The sequence below is a fragment of the Pocillopora verrucosa genome, chromosome 6 (assembly GCF_036669915.1).
Source record: "Pocillopora verrucosa isolate sample1 chromosome 6, ASM3666991v2, whole genome shotgun sequence".
Taxonomy (NCBI): domain Eukaryota; kingdom Metazoa; phylum Cnidaria; class Anthozoa; order Scleractinia; family Pocilloporidae; genus Pocillopora; species Pocillopora verrucosa.
Window position 1 is genome coordinate 6,674,679 of NC_089317.1, and position 16,048 is coordinate 6,690,726.

Below are 16,048 nucleotides of genomic sequence, written 5' to 3' on the forward strand. Positions count from 1 at the left end.
TTCATTTAATATCTGAATTTTCTCAAACAATTTGTTCATAGTAAAAGAGCGAGCGAAGTTTTAGTTTACAAGTTCTACAACAAATTTACTCTCACGGTGAATCTTTCCGAGTCCGTTCAATTTGGACATTTGTACCGTAAATTGCACAATTAATTCCCCGTTTGTTTCGTTGGAGTGTACCATTCGAATCTAGTTTTCGTGAAGGAAAGAGCAGATTTACACACGCCATTGCAGCAAACAAACGAACAAACTCTCACAACTTCAAAATAAAAAAATTGAATTTACTCGCATTTTTTCCCCGCCGTTTACTTAATGAACGGAGATAAATCTTCGTTCATGAATGAATCATCGATAAGAGTGAATAATACTTTCCGTTAGACATTGACTGTTTTTGAAGAAAACATTGTCGTGACAGTCCTAGCCAAACTAGTTCCGTTGTTTTTCAAATGTTCTTGCGTTTTTTTTCCTTATGCGCCCCCTAATTGACAGATGTCAGATTGTGACAGATACTTGTAAAAATAATGTTTCAAAGTTTGTTTGGAAGCCTTTTAAATCACCTTTATCGTTACGGAAATGAAAATGTTTTGGTGAGGCATCTCTCTTTAATTTGCATCACCTCTATTTTAATTACCATTTACTCGCTCAAAAATTGTTAATTTTATGAAAGATCTTGCCATATTTACAGCCCTAAATCATTCGGGTTCTTTCGGAAAGATTTTCTTCAAGTTTAAAAAAATAAATATGTTATGTGCTAGCTAAGGGTCGGTCCGTATGGTGAAAAACTGTAACCTCGGTCTTGAAATGCTTTTCACCATACGAACCTCCCAGCCGGCAAATAACATACATATATCATTTGTGTTTCTGGTTCAAAAGAAAAGGTTGGAGGTAAATGTGGGTGAAAAGTGAAATTTACTGTCTATCACTGTAAATATTGGAAAATCAAGGCAGTACTGTCTTAATGAAAACATTAATGATTCCCTCTTTATCAAATGAGACAAACGGGAACGAGTTTTGAGTGACATAACCAAGCCAAGACTGCCACTGTCATTTTGGATTTCCACCTGGGTAGATTTTGATCAGGTGCTAGGCAACGTATACTCAAGAACAAGTTAGAATTTCATTTCAGGCCTATTTATGCATTTTGTGGTGTATAAGTTTCGCATTTTGGTACGTAATATCTATTTAGAGTCTTCAAATTGTCTTGAAACTTGAAAGAAAATTGTTCTTTAAAAATTCACTGGAAATCGTCAGCCAAAATTATTTGTTTTGGTGCTATTTAATTTTCGCGTTAACCAGTAATTTCGTGAGTCGCCGGCACCTTTATTCGCTTCACACAGGAAAAACACACGATATGAAATATAATGATCGATTTTGTCCCCAATCTCACGCCATAACAGAAAAAGCTTTTGAACACTTGTAAAACTCCGAGCGCTTCGGAGTAAGTGATATTTTTAATGAATCTTCGGATTGTTTTCAAGTTCAAGGTTTGTAAATTACAATTTTATGGGAAACGAAGGTTGTTCTCTTATTTCAGTGTGAATCCTCGCACGCCATCCAGTCGCTAGCGCCGCTTGTTGAAACTAAAACGAAAAAAAATAACTCTTTTAAGATTATCATTGGCTTCTTTTTCACCTCACAACTATTCTTAGCAACAAAGGTCGCCATTTCGTTTGTTTATTACTCGCAAAAAACTATCAAATGCACTCAAAAGTCTAAAACTGAAAAAAAGTTTACAGGAATCGATCAATCGAGCGAGCGAGCGAGTGCCATTATCCACATCATATCTACAACTCGCTCTTGCGCATGCGCGCAATTCACGGGTTAAAAATGAATTTGCTGAAAATTTTATATAGAATTTTGAAGATTTTTTACTTTTTCCTAACATTTCTGTGGGAAACAAAATGTTAAAATTTGTGAAATACAAGGTATGAAACCCAAAAGAAACTAAATTTTAAAATCTGAAGTTTTTGGTAAAGCAGAAATGGTGTTTGGTGATGAGAAAATTTCTTAAGAGGAATAGATGAATGTTTGTCGAATCCGTCTTTCTAAACGACATTAAGAGAAGAGCCATGATGCAAAGAATGTGTAATTGGTGAGCTAAGCTGTAGTCTGTAGTGAGATTAAGTAAGTTTACTAAGTTCTTAGGAGTCGCCCCTTGGTAAGAATATTACACGCTGTTTGATAAAGTAGTTGAATTGGTAGGAGTATCATGAGTGTTATTTTTGTCGTTTAAATCATACCTTAACAGCTCTGTTCAGCGGTTAACTATTGATTTTCTCTTGCAAAATATCCAATCATAATGAGAACCCTAAAAGGGGTCTCTATCTTCTTCTCTTGCACTTCGATAGGGGTGTCACTTAACTTCCGAGAATTTCGCGGCTAGTCTTAAGTCAGGCACGACTGACCAGGATTAGTCAAAAGTCACGTGGTTTGATGTAAATGGCCTTACGTCAATAAACACTCTTTCTAAAACATTTGCTGTAATTATAGCGTATAGCAATAAGATGAAACTCTGTACCATTTGTAAGACCCGAGCACTCCTCGATCTCTTCGTGAATCTTATCGGTGTTTATCACCTTGCAGGTAAATAACTTTATCTCCTAGGATTTGTCGTCACAATCAGGAGCATGTCGCGAAAGTGTGATGATATTTTAACACCTACCATTTAAATGCACAGGTTTTCCCCCTGGAGATGTTTATTGAATCATTAGTGTTCTTTCGAGTACCCTAGAGAAGATAAAAAAGAATAATAATAATAATAATAATAATAATGAGAACGGGTGCTGACCATACAATTTTAGAACAGTCAACAAAAGTTAGTGCTCTGGGAATTATTGGTAGTTATCGTCAAGTAAATTGCACTTTGTCACGAAAGAGGAAATAAATGGATTGGTAATGGGACTTACAGTGTAGATTGCTATTACCGGCGTCCAGAGTATTTTCTTGGATAAGACCACTTATTGTTTCACGTACATTTCCTGATAAATACAAAGCGTAATAGTAAATGATGCAATGATAGAAGCTGAGTGAAAAAAACGTGGGAGGGGTGGGTCGGGTCGCGTACTGCTTTGCTGCTACTATCGCGCAGTTCATTTATTTCGTTCTGTTTTACTGAACGCCTAGAACCAGATAATGACTCCAAGTCCCTCCTTTTTTTAATTCAGTGGTCTTGCTTAAGAAATGGACGTAAGCCGTAAACAAAGAACCTTTGTCTTTCGTACAATTACTCTATAAACTTATTATAATATGTGCACTATATTTAACAGTTGTTCCATGAGCCCGCACCTGATATGGGTTGGCTATACCAATCTCAACAAGTCAGAAACAGGAACCTATGGAATAATTGACCAATGAGTTTGTACAGATGAAATGTTACCTGTAAATTCATGTCAGTTCATCCTGTCAATTGAATTTAAAAAAATTGAACCCATCAGAAAACCTGAGTAGCCAAAAAAAGTAAAAAGGAGACGCTGAATTCGACGTGCTTAAGAATATGTGGATCAAGAATTTGATCAAACCCCAAACCCAAACCCAAACCCAGAGGCTTCACGAAGCAGAAAAAAATTGTTAGGTTAATATGTGGTTCAGATTGACGCTAGAATAAAATATGATTTGTCAAAAGCTTCTTAATAGACACTCTGGTCTCAATTAATAACCGTTATCAATTTATTTCGCCTGGCTCTGAAATATACCTGGGAAATTCCCGACACTTCTTTGGCTTTTCTAGACATCAAAATTTCAATTAAAGTCAGAAACAAGAGCCAATGGAATTATTGAGTTATTAAATTTGTTCACTTTTTGGTAATCCGTTTTAACTCTCAATTTTTCTTAAAATTAAAGCCACCTTAAGTCAATATCATATATGATCGTCAAAACGGCAAAACTTTAATCACATAAGTAACGGTTAAGTTAAGTCCGAAGCTGAATAAAAATTCAACGCAAGTAGTTTATTCAGCTGTACACAATAGGCAAGCGAAAAATTTTGTGAACAGGTTGATTAAGTGTTTTGTTTAACTAGAACAGAGAAAAGCTTGTGATCGAGGATAGCTTTCGTGTCAATATCCTGACCTCAATTTCTCGCTTCGAGTGTACGAGTTAAGGGTAATATTCCTACTGAGACAAACATTTGTTTAAATCAGTAGAGTTATACCCTAATGTTCAAATGTTTTGCTGCGTGGCAGCGAACGGAGAAACCAGTATTATGGCAACTCAAACAGCCCCGCAGTCGAGATTTTGTAATAAAAGATCCTGTTAGAGCGTAAATATTTCAACACAAATTCTGTAATTCCTATAATGAAATTTTTAAGGTAACAGGCTGTTCTTTTTGTTGTGGCAACCTTGTACCTTTTCTTGACCATAAAGCGTTGATATGAAGCTACTGAAAACGCTGTAAGTGAAACTTCAAATATAAGTACCATTCAATGAGGTTACATTGAACTTTTTGAATGTTACTTTTTGTTACCGATATGACGTTGACTATCATTTAACTATCACTTTAATTAATTTCCAGTGTACCAAAAGAAGCGATTGCTTCAGCCAAAGTAGATTCAGCTGAGCGACACTTAGATAAATCATTTCCATATCAGGTTGTATATCAGATGATAACCAAAATTCAGAGAACCAATAAGAACACTAGAAATATACAATATCAGGATTTTGAAATTTAATGGAAATAGATGGTAAGTGAGTGCGTAAGACTCTTATTCAGTTGGGACTCAAACCTACCACCTTCCGTTCAGTACTTCGGATACTCTAATGCTTAGATACAGTAGACTTGTGGCAAGCTAGCTCGATTAACTATGTCCTCGGAGATAGACTTCCTGCATATTGCGAGCATATGATTATTGATATGTGATTCTTACTCGCAATGCTGCATTCATTAGATTTCTTACTCATTTTGCTACTGCTAGGTATTTTTGATCCAACTGAGCTTACCAATGGAATTCGTCAGCTGCACAAGACTCGCGAGGGATGGCTCTTACCGTCTCCATGGTGTGAACAGTATCAGTTTTTTCTTGGCTATATTTTTACAAGTCTTGAAGTGGTCAGAAGAAAGAAAACGAGAGGAGAAATCAGTAACGTATATGTTGACATGTCGTCAATACTAGACCCGTATGAAGAGTGTTCAGCGGCGAGAACAGTGTTGATTGAAGGGGAACTTGGTATGAGAAAAAACACCTACTGTAAAAAGTACGCTTACGACTGGGCCACCAAAAAGCAAGCACCTCAGGGCTGCGGCTCAACAGCATTCAAAGCAGTATTGTTGCTGAAATGTCGAGAAATGCATTCTGACGTTTGCGGAGCCATTGATGAGCAGTTTCTGCTCCGAGACTGACATCGATGAAGAAGTCAAACAACAATATCGTTTTATTGATATTGGATGGATTGGATGAGTTACCATCCAGTAAATTGTCGATTTTTTTTAAAAATTAATTGAAGGAAGAGTACTCCCCAGATAACACATAGTTGCAACAGCAAGACACAAAGCCGGAAACGAGGTGAAAAAATGCTGTGACACGCTGCTTCAGATCGAAGGATTCACTCAAAAGCATGTGAAAAGATTTGTCACCAAGTACTTTAAAGAAAGGCACGATTTAGCTCAACTGCACTTGGATATGGTTGAATGTGTCTTTAGAAGATATAGAAAAATAAGAGACTATCAGAAGCGGAAGAAGACCTGACAGATCTTTAGAAACCGCAATTGAATCGCTTCGGGTTGGTAGCGTTGCATGGTTTACTTAACGACAAATTGGATTTCAATAAAAGTGAATTGGGAAACCATGCAAAAGACTTGACTGAATTTGGATTTCTTGGATAAAAGTTTTCAAGAATTATTTGCAGCATTCTTCATTTGTGCTCAGATTCAAAGGAAGGAAATTAGACCTGACGAACTAGTTTCCGATCCAAGGTATTTTGTTAAATTGGAAGAGATACTTTTTTTGCGGAATTTTAGCCATGAAATGCAATGAACAAGTCGTGGCTCTTGTAATGAGTTTAACAAATGAAGTCAACGAAAATGAAAGCAGCAGTTTAAAAGTTGTATTGGAGGCTATTAACGAATGTGAAAGACAAAAGAGTGATTTTCACTCTCAGTTTGACCAATTTGAATTTGTATTACAATGGTATTGGTGGTGCCGGTGCTACGTCTATTGCTGAGGCCAAAGGTCAAAGTCAACAAGACGCTAACCAATCTGGATTTGTCTGACAATGATATTAGTAATGCTGGAGCTACATCTATTGCTGAGGCCATCAAAGTCAACTAGACGCTAACCAATTTGAATTTGTAGAGTTAATCACATGATTTCGAGCTCAGTTTGGAATAAATGAGCACGAGTAAATTTTTTCAAAGACTAAAATTGAGTTATGTGAAGAGTTTTAGAGACCAGACATTTTGTTTATCACCAGGGAGGGACGATTCATCTTCCTTTTTTTTTTGAGGGCGGAGGGGGACGGGAGATGGGATTTACATGGTTTTCGATGAACAGAGGCTGATCGGTTGCCGCTAACAGAGTTTTTTTTATTGATTGTTAATGAGGAATCATGAGTATATTATGGGGGGAAGCAGGTAAATTCTGTCTTGACACAACCAAAATCCTCCAGCCCCCAATAGGCGATAAAAAATGAGCGGCACCTTACAACATGAAGCTAGTCTTTGGGAATTATGGGTAGTTACCGTCACGTGAACTGCACTTTGTCACGGAAGAGGAACGAAATGGATTGGCGACGGGACGCACAATGTAGATACTAGAACTCCTTGCTATTCCTGGCGTCCAGAGTATCGTCTTGGCTGGGATAAGACTACTTAACCTTTTTACGTAATTTTCCTGGTATGCCTTTAATTGTGTAATTCACTACTCAGGTAAGTGACTGTCCAATACGATTAAATCGTGTTAACTGTGTACGCATTGAATTAAAAATGTATCAGGTACAAAAATAATTTGGTGGTCGACTCACGGCTAATCAGTAAACGGTACTCACCAAAGATGCGTAGATGAAGCCGGTTTTTATAAAAATCCCCTGATGAGTGAGTAATCACGAAACAAGCTTGTAGGGATAAAAGTATAGTCTCTCTGTTTTTTCCCTATCTCAATATATATATATGTGTGTGTGTGTGTGGGGGGGTAGAGTCTGTCTTAGCATAAAGTGCTCAATGCTGTGGTAGCAGAGCTGAGTATATATAAGTGAAAGAATCAAAGAGGACGCATCGATTCTCTGTTACTCTGAGTTTCGCTCCTAAGCGCTCGTCAGACAGAACTTTATTCAATGAAGAACATACCTCCTTATATACAAATTAGATGAGTAGCTAATTAATTCACTTGTGTGATGATCTGATGTACGTGTGAAATAAAGATTCTATAGAGCTATTGTTGGCGGCTTGTGAAATTTGCTAAGTAAAACTTATTCTCGTGGCGGCATTTAGAAATGAGTTCTGTTCTTTTGTTTAATAAAGACGGTTTCTTAGCTCTAACTAAATAAATTTATTCTGTGAGGCACGAGTGGCACCGCTTGCTTTTGTTGCTGTAGGCCGGGGAGGTCGCTAAAATACTCCAGTTTATTGTAAAATTGGTGTTATTGTCTTTGAGTGTCCAGATGTGCTTTGATAGTTCCGTGCTGTTTGAATAGTTTCTGTTCCGAAAAGAAAGTTTGTGTTGCATGTAACTTTGTTTAAAAGTTCCTTCAGTCAGTCCAATGTAATTCTTTCCGGTTGTGTCATTTTCTGTTGTTACGTTGGCGTTGTAGACGACGCTTGAAGTGAGGGAATTGTCTTTCAGAGGGCAGTCGTTTTTTTCGGAACTATCAAAGCACATCTGGACACTCAAAGACAATAACACCATTTTTACAATAAACTGGAGTATTTCTATAACCGGCTAATGACTCCAAGTCCCTGCATTTTTTTTAATTCAGTGGTCTTGCTTAAGAAATGGACGTAAGCCGTAATCAAAGAACCTTTGTCTTTCGTACAATTACTGTATATACTTATTATAATATGTGCACTATATTTAACAGTTGTTCCATGAGTGCGCACCTGATATGGGTTGGCTATACCAATCTCGTATCCAACAAGTCAGAAACAGGAGCCAATGAAATAATTGAGGAATTAGATTTTTTACTCGTTGGTAATGTTTAGTCCGTTTTAAATCTCAATCTCTCTTCAAATTAAAGCCACTAGAAGTCAGTGTCACATCTGATGGTCGAAACGGCAAAACTTGAATCACATAAGCAACGATTATTTGTTACGTTCGAGGCTGAATGGAAATTCAACGTTAAGCAATTTACACAGTGGACACAAAATACATTAATATACGATCCAAGAAACGTTAAAGGGTACGACATACAATATGAGTCAAGCATTCAGGTGTCTTTTAGTTCCAGCTTATCGGCCAGCGAAAAATTTTGTGAACAGTTTGATTGTGTGTTTTGCCTAACTGGAACGGAGCAAAGCTTGTGATCGAGTATAGCTTTCGTTTCAATATTCTGACCTCAATTTCTCGCTTCGAGTGTACGCGGTAAGAGTTATAACCCTACTGAGACAAATATTCGGTTTAATCAATAAATCGTTATGCATACCCTAATGTTCAAATGTTTTACTGCGTGGTAACGAACGGAGAAACCAGTATTATGGCTACTTAAACAGACCCACAGTCGAAGGTGAATGTTTGTAATGAAAGATCGAAAGATCCTGTTAGAGCGTAGATATTTTAACACAAATTCTTTAATTCCTAGTGAAATTTTGAAGGTAACTGGCCGTTTTTTCTGTTGTGGCAACGTTTTACCTTTTATTGACCATAAAGTGTTAATATCAAGCTAGTGCAAATGCTGTAAGTGAAATTTCAAATATAAGTACCATTCAATGAGGTTACATTGAAATTTTTGACTTTTACTTTTTGTTACCCACATGACGTTGACTAGCATTTGCTATAGTTGATTTCCACTGTACTAAAAGAAGTGATTGCTTCTAGCCAAAAGTAGATTTAACTGAGCGACACTTAGATAACAAATTTCCATACAAGGTTGTATATCAGATGATAACCGAAATTGAGAGAACCAATAAGAACACTAGAAATTTCTCCACTGGAATGCTGAGACGACGTAGCGAGTTATTTGAAGTACTACCAGCTATCCAGCGAAATCCTCGATTACAAGTTAATTTTGTTTCGTTCCGGTCATTTTGACCACGATATCATGGAAAAAAATATAACAGTTATTGTTATGTTCTAAACATCCGAACACTTTAAGAAGCATTTGGAAATGCGGTGAAAGTACTCGGTTAACAGCCACAGCACAAGGGAAAATGTGAGGCGGAATTAAAGTTGTAGTCGGATCACATGAGTAATATATTTGCAATTTCTCGAGAGTGAGGGCTATTATTTAACTAAAAATTGGTTCGTAAGTGCCTATCTGGGCTATCTGCAATAGCAGACAAAACCAGAATTCTCTTGACAAAATCAAGGACATATTGTGTCCTGACGAATTTTTGTCTCGATTTTGCATCCGCTTAAAACGTCAAAATTGTCAAATTTCGTCAGAACTTGATCTGCTCATGAGACCAGCTGGCATAGTTTACTAATGGACTCAAACTCCAGTTTCAGGATTCATCGTGCGTCGTTTCAAAGTTTTGAAATCAACGAGTTTCGCGACAAAAGAAAGTTTATGCCTTCCAGGTGAATTTTAACGAGTTCAATAACAAGCTGGTGGCAGCTTTTACGACAAGTGGCGTTGAAAACTCAGTCTCCTTTCACTGCCTCACATTCTGCTTTTTGCTCTGGATGCGAAAAAATACTTTTACTACATTTCCAGTGTCCTCTCAGGTGTTGTTGTGTTTAGAACATACCACTAACTGTTTTATTTTTTCCAAATCAGGGCTGAAATACCCAAAGCCACTCCAATCTTTACTTTTCATGAATCAAGAAAACATTTCAACGATAAAATTCTCATTAAAATGTAAAATTCTTCAATCCATTTGAATAACTTTCGATTCTAATTCGTTACATTAACTAATTTTGGTTCCAACCTGTAAAACCTGCGAAACAGGTCGCATGACAAAGAGAAAAGTTTGCACAACACGTCACGCAATACATCAAGCTGAGTTTGTCCGGTTGATTTTGATGGTCGCAGGGAAATGTCGAGTTTGTCGCTCAAAACCGTTGTGGTCCACAAGAGCGTAACATCATTAATGACGGAAACAAATTTGCAGAAAGGAGGGTTAGTTCATCGGGTTCCGTATACTAAATCTCGGGAGAAACTGCAAGAATTGTTTTAGAGTGTATGCGTGTTGTTTTGTAGATATAAACACTGCAACCTATTTTAACTTGTTTTTGTGTCCTTTTAAGCAACGCGATATGTCTGTTATGACCAGAGTGCCAAATTTTACTCTTTACTTTTGATCTTCTCCACACTGTGCGTAGTTCTTGACCTGATATTTCAACGTAAATTATCGGCAAGCGTTACGCGCCGATCACGTTTACGCAACGTTTTAGGACAATTCGGCATCTAATCTCCATTCAGTTGCTGTGAAAACCTAAAATCCTCAACGTAGAAGATAAACGAACGAAGTTTGAACCGTCAAAAGGAGATCTTGGTCAATTCTAAGAATCATGCAAATGATCTTTGACACGAGCGCACTTGAGCAAACACATGGATTTGCGTTGTTTTTAAGAAGTTGGTGGATGGAAGCTAGAGATATACCCGCGAGTTTGAGGCAATCGGTGACCTCATTGGTGTATAAACTATGCACCGATTAACGCCTGCACTTTGATAATTCTTTCGTACAAAGTAGTGAATTTTTGATATGCAAATTAAGGTCGAAGAGAAGGGTCTCCTCTAATCACGTTGGTATGAAATATATTTCAGCTGAAGTTTCCATATTTTGTCTGTGAACTAACTGAATACACCTTGTAACTTGTAGCAAGATAGAATTTTGTGAGCTACATTGTTGCAGTCGCAGCGTGCTGGACAAAATCTTTGAAATTTACACTTTCGATCGCTGTCTACAGGGGTGGTCTGGCCAAAAATCATTTTTGGCTTGTGGCGACGCAAAAAAAGAGAATTGGAGAACAACTAAACGATTTTTGAAAGATGTGTCCTAAACCCTTTTCATGGGCAAAAAATAAAAGAAAACTTCTTTCCGACGGGAAGTCGAGAGGACCGCTCTTAGCGGGAGCGGCACTTAATTTATAAAACTGATGTCAGTTATTTTCTTTGAGTGGAATGGGTCATACAGCAATGCTGCCTTTAAACTTAAGAAGTCTTTCTCTGTTAAAATCCCTATTTGAGATTAACTTGAATCAGATGACCATAAAGTTATTCGTTTTCCGTTCGATTTGACTGGCTCGACGATCGCGACGATAGTCTCAGATCTGCCTTTCCAATCTCTGAGGAAAGGAGTAACTGGCAGTGAAACTGCCCGGTGACTTCTCCGTGAAAATAATCGTGGCTCGTGATACAGCTGATTCTTTCGTCAAAAGTTGGCTTTTGGTTTACTAAGGGAATCTCTCTACAGCAACAAAACTCTAGATCACAGGGGAACCTTCGCTGCAAATAGTGCGGAGGAATAAAATGTTATGGCAACAGAAACGAACACAGCTACTCATTCTTAACATTGATTTCACCATAGAAACCAAAACACAAACGCAGCAAATTAAACATTCAGTAATGGGAACTTTTTTGTCCTAATCTTGACCTAAACACCGCGGGCGAGAAACCTACTTTGTAAGTCTTTGTCGAATCTTCGTTTGATGCACGCGGTTCTCCTTCGTAAGGCTGAACCGTACTCGGAACTTCCATTCCTCCTCTACTATTTGAGTGCGATGTATTACAACTCTCCATAGAGTTTGCTGAAGGTAGGTATTCATCGCTATCGGACATAATTTCAAGAGTATTTCAACGCTGACTGATACAAAGATTACAAGAGATTTGAGAGATTTGTGGGTGAACTAGTAGTTTTCACAGTTTTCTACGTCATCACCTACCAATTCGTTACCAGTCCACGGGACACTTAAATAATAAGTCTTATATAAATAATAAGTCTTATATAAATAATAAGTCTTATATAAATAATAAGTCTTATATAAATAATAAGTCTTATATAAATAATAAGTCTTATATAAATAATAAGTCTTATATAAATAATAAGTCTTATATAAATAATAAGTCTTATATAAATAATAAGTCTTATATAAATAATAAGTCTTATATAAATAATAAGTCTTATATAAATAGCACTTTAGGGTCCGAAAAGACCTAGTTTTAAGTTTTTAGAAATTTTTCTTCCATCGGGATTGGTTTGTACATATGATAAGCTAAACATTTGCGCAAAAAAAGTTCTTGTCACGGGCACTTAAATAGATTTCCCATTTCGATGCAATTTTTGTGGAGAGTCGGTTAATGTTTGCAACTCTGTCAACTCCAGCCTCGTTGACGTAGTTTTGGCTTCTGAGACTCCCGAGGAGGAGTGCAAGGTTAGAAACAAAAGGCGAACACTTAAAACAGGTTAGTTACTGCTCTTTCGGTAATATTTTGACACTCGTGATTAAGTGATACAGGGAAAGCGAAATATCTGAGAACTTCGAACATTTCAAACGTTAGCACTAAGATGTTATCTAGTATGACAGAATTGAGGTTTATTTACCCTTTCCACATAAATCATAATTAGTGTAATTGAGGCTGTTCATATTCCTGCGAAACGTGATTAAAGCTTTTATTTTTTTGTATTCCCAATTTTAAGGTATTTTCACACGCAAATTGAACGAAATTTTTTACTTAAACGTTGCCCGTGAATAAAGAGTTGAATTAGACGTGAGTCGTGAACGAAGGTTGAATAGGGGTATACAAATCCGCCGATCCCGACTATTTTCATTGCAATTGTACAAGTTTATTTTTTTATGCCGATCTCTCAAGAAGTTTTTTAGCATTACTTTTTCATGAGAAGGAAATAGAGCAGCACATCGCTAAAAAATTGAGCAATAACTCGTGCGGTAAACTCCATTGACAGGCAAAGCATCTTGGGTAATTCTTACGCCCGGGAAGGAGGTGTCGAATATTCCCACATAAAAGTTACGAAATTGCGGAGGTATTCGTCCGAAATTTTAGAAGAAAACCAGGCCCTAACAGACACCAGTAAGAGGTACCAATTTTTAGAGCTAAAGCCACAATATTTTTTCTGTTCACATCAGTCCCAGGATAATTCTACCGGTGGTCGTTTCATCACCAAATCACCAATTATAACCCCTCAAGTACGACGATCGCCCCTTCACTTTCAGATGGACTTCCCTCGCCCCGTGTACACACATACCACACATTTCACGGAGCATACTTCGATCACGATTCACGAAACTTTTTTCAGTAAATCACGATTAACCTTTTGGGGGCCTAGGGCGAACTACAAAGCAGCACCTGGATACGGAGCATACGCAACGGTACAAAGACGGTTGAAAAGCCAAAATTTTACTTTCGTTTCTGTTACACATATTTAAGGTCTTAGGACCATTTCAGGATGGAAAAAGGTATTGTAACAATTGAAGACTAACATAGCTTACTGCTTAAATCTCGCGGCTCTTCCCATACTACCAAGCCACAAGTCCACAAGACAAGACACAAAAAAACCTTTTGTGGCTAAATCTTTTTACGGTTAACATTTTTTACGCCTAACGGTTAAAATTTTCCAATTTTTGCTGCTAGCGGCTAAGGTTTTGGCCAGTGTTACAGCTAACGATTAAACCCATTGAGACCCTCCTGAAGGTTACACACCAGAAGACCGCTGACACTTCAGACCATAGTTAATAGAGGGTAATAGTTATGAAACCCGACAAAGCTCTTTGCTGTTTTTTTTGCTCGGTTTTTCGGTCTTGACTGTACACAATACATAATTGCTGTTTACTACAGACTGAGGAACTAACCAATAGAAACGTTTCGGTTACGTAATTCATGCATAGTGTATGAGCGAAAAACAAAAGATTGTGCACGGTCATGGACCTTCCTGCATAAATCTTGAAATCTTTGTTTGCTCCTCTGATGTTTGCCGGCCTTTGTAACCAATCTCCTCTATTAACTATGTTCAGACTAACTGAAAATTTGAACTTAAGCCAAGTATATCAAAGCTGCGGTAGGTAACACTCTCCTTTCACCTCATAGTTTATTATGAAGGTTATTTAATGAACACTTGACTTTGATATTCAGCTAAATAAAACAATCAGGTTTTAAAGGTTGTACTAGGTTTCAATGTTAGCGCGCAAAATTATAAAACGAGGTACGTCCTTTTTTGCAACAGGTCCGATTGGCAGCATTTCGTCCGGGTATCTGGGCACATCCTGACTTGCTTCCCACCTCTTAAGCACAATTCAACACAACGAAAATGGCCAATCATGAAGTCATAAAACTACCCTCTCCCCCCCCCCCCCCCCACACACGCCACACACACCATGATCAATTTGACATTATCTATTGCCTTCCCATTTTGATCAATTAAAGTGGCCGCGGGGACTTGAAGGGACTGTATCATCTATTTTAGCAACAATTTTCAAAATGAGTGGAAACTTTTTGTTTATTGCAGCAGTGAAACGAAGGACGGGATAATGCTCACGACACCGTCTACGCATTTACGTTATTAGTATTTCAAAAATTCAACTTCTTTTTTACTGATTAAAGAAAATCATCATCACACCTATTTATTTCTTGGTTGTAAGATGATAGACCTCACAAAATAATTGCGCTTTTTTAAAATGACAAATATCTGTTTATGCTGATATTGAACTTCTGTCGTTCTATTTCAGTATTAATTACGGGATCCAATTTCCAAGGGATCTATCAGAGATATCAGGCAGTTCTGAATATTATGGTCAAGAAACACAAGCCATGGTGCGATTTGACATCCCTCGCAACACTTTAAGGGATTATATTGTCATTTGCGAATTACGCAGAATAGATACAAAAGAGCGGTCGAGGCAGAACGGCAAAGATTGGGAAAGGTCTCCGTTAAATCTACTGAGTTGCGCCGTAGGGCGGTTCTAAACGAATACTGAGTTCAGTCAAATAGATTAAAAGAAGAAAAGAAGCTCCTTCCTTTTTATCCGAAGGAAGGCTTTCACAACCAAAAGTAAGTTCGAGTAGAAATTTATATATATTGGGTGTAAGATTCGCGAGTAGGTTATTTACTGAAGGCGCGCTTTTGATTGGCTCTAATTCATAGGGGGACCAACGCGCTGAGATTAAAATTAACGAAGAAATGACGCCGGATTCTTTTACCCTAACATCACGTGTTCTGTAGTTAGCAATTCAATTTTCATCTGAGGGAAAATGTGGTAAGGCGCCAGCTTTGTGTGTTCCGGGCGTTTCTGTAGTTTCTTGTTTTAGCTCACGTTCTTTAATCGCGAATGTTATCAGTTGGGTTTAGACGTCAGCTATGATTGCCAAACTAATAGAGTGACATGAGGTGACAATTGCACAGTCTTTGATTATAGATATATATCAGATGCTAAGGGGGGGGGGGACGACAAGAATAAAGGGAGGCGAGTGGTAAGCGATTTAAACAATTTTAGTACATGAAAGTTCTCTCGAATGTTTTTAAGTATTTAGGCATTACAGTTTACTCTTTGGATGGTTAAAAATACTCAAGTATATCCAAGCTATGTTCCAGTCTGCTCTTAGGATTACTTTTTGGATAGCTTAGCCTTGGGCTGATGTGTTTTCTGCCTTGATTTGTAATGTTCCACTCCGTCCTGAATACACCAAATATCTAGACAATTTTTTTTCAAGCTGAAAAACGGTTTGCTAGTGTTTCTTGTAGTGCCACCATAATGAGTAACCAGTTCAAAGACGTTAAAAGTTAATACGAACTTAACAATTGGTTGGTATACTTTACTTACATGGTGACTTATACAATACTATGCCTCGCTTCGCTTTAAACCCTTTTAGACTGTTTTGAAAATAATTATACTGTATTCCCAATAAATAATATGCGATGTTAATTTCAATTTCAAACAATCATATCATAAGCTTAATTTAAATACTAAATACAATAACGAACAATTTTTATTAACTGCTATGGAGGGTA

General features: G+C 37.4%; 1 protein-coding gene across 2 annotated transcripts in view; it reads left to right on the forward strand.

Moving 5' to 3' along the window:
• LOC131792885 (NLR family CARD domain-containing protein 3-like) overlaps window positions 1–16,048 on the forward strand; it is a 102,268-nt gene that overhangs the window by 58,682 nt on the left and 27,538 nt on the right. The window lies entirely within an intron of this gene.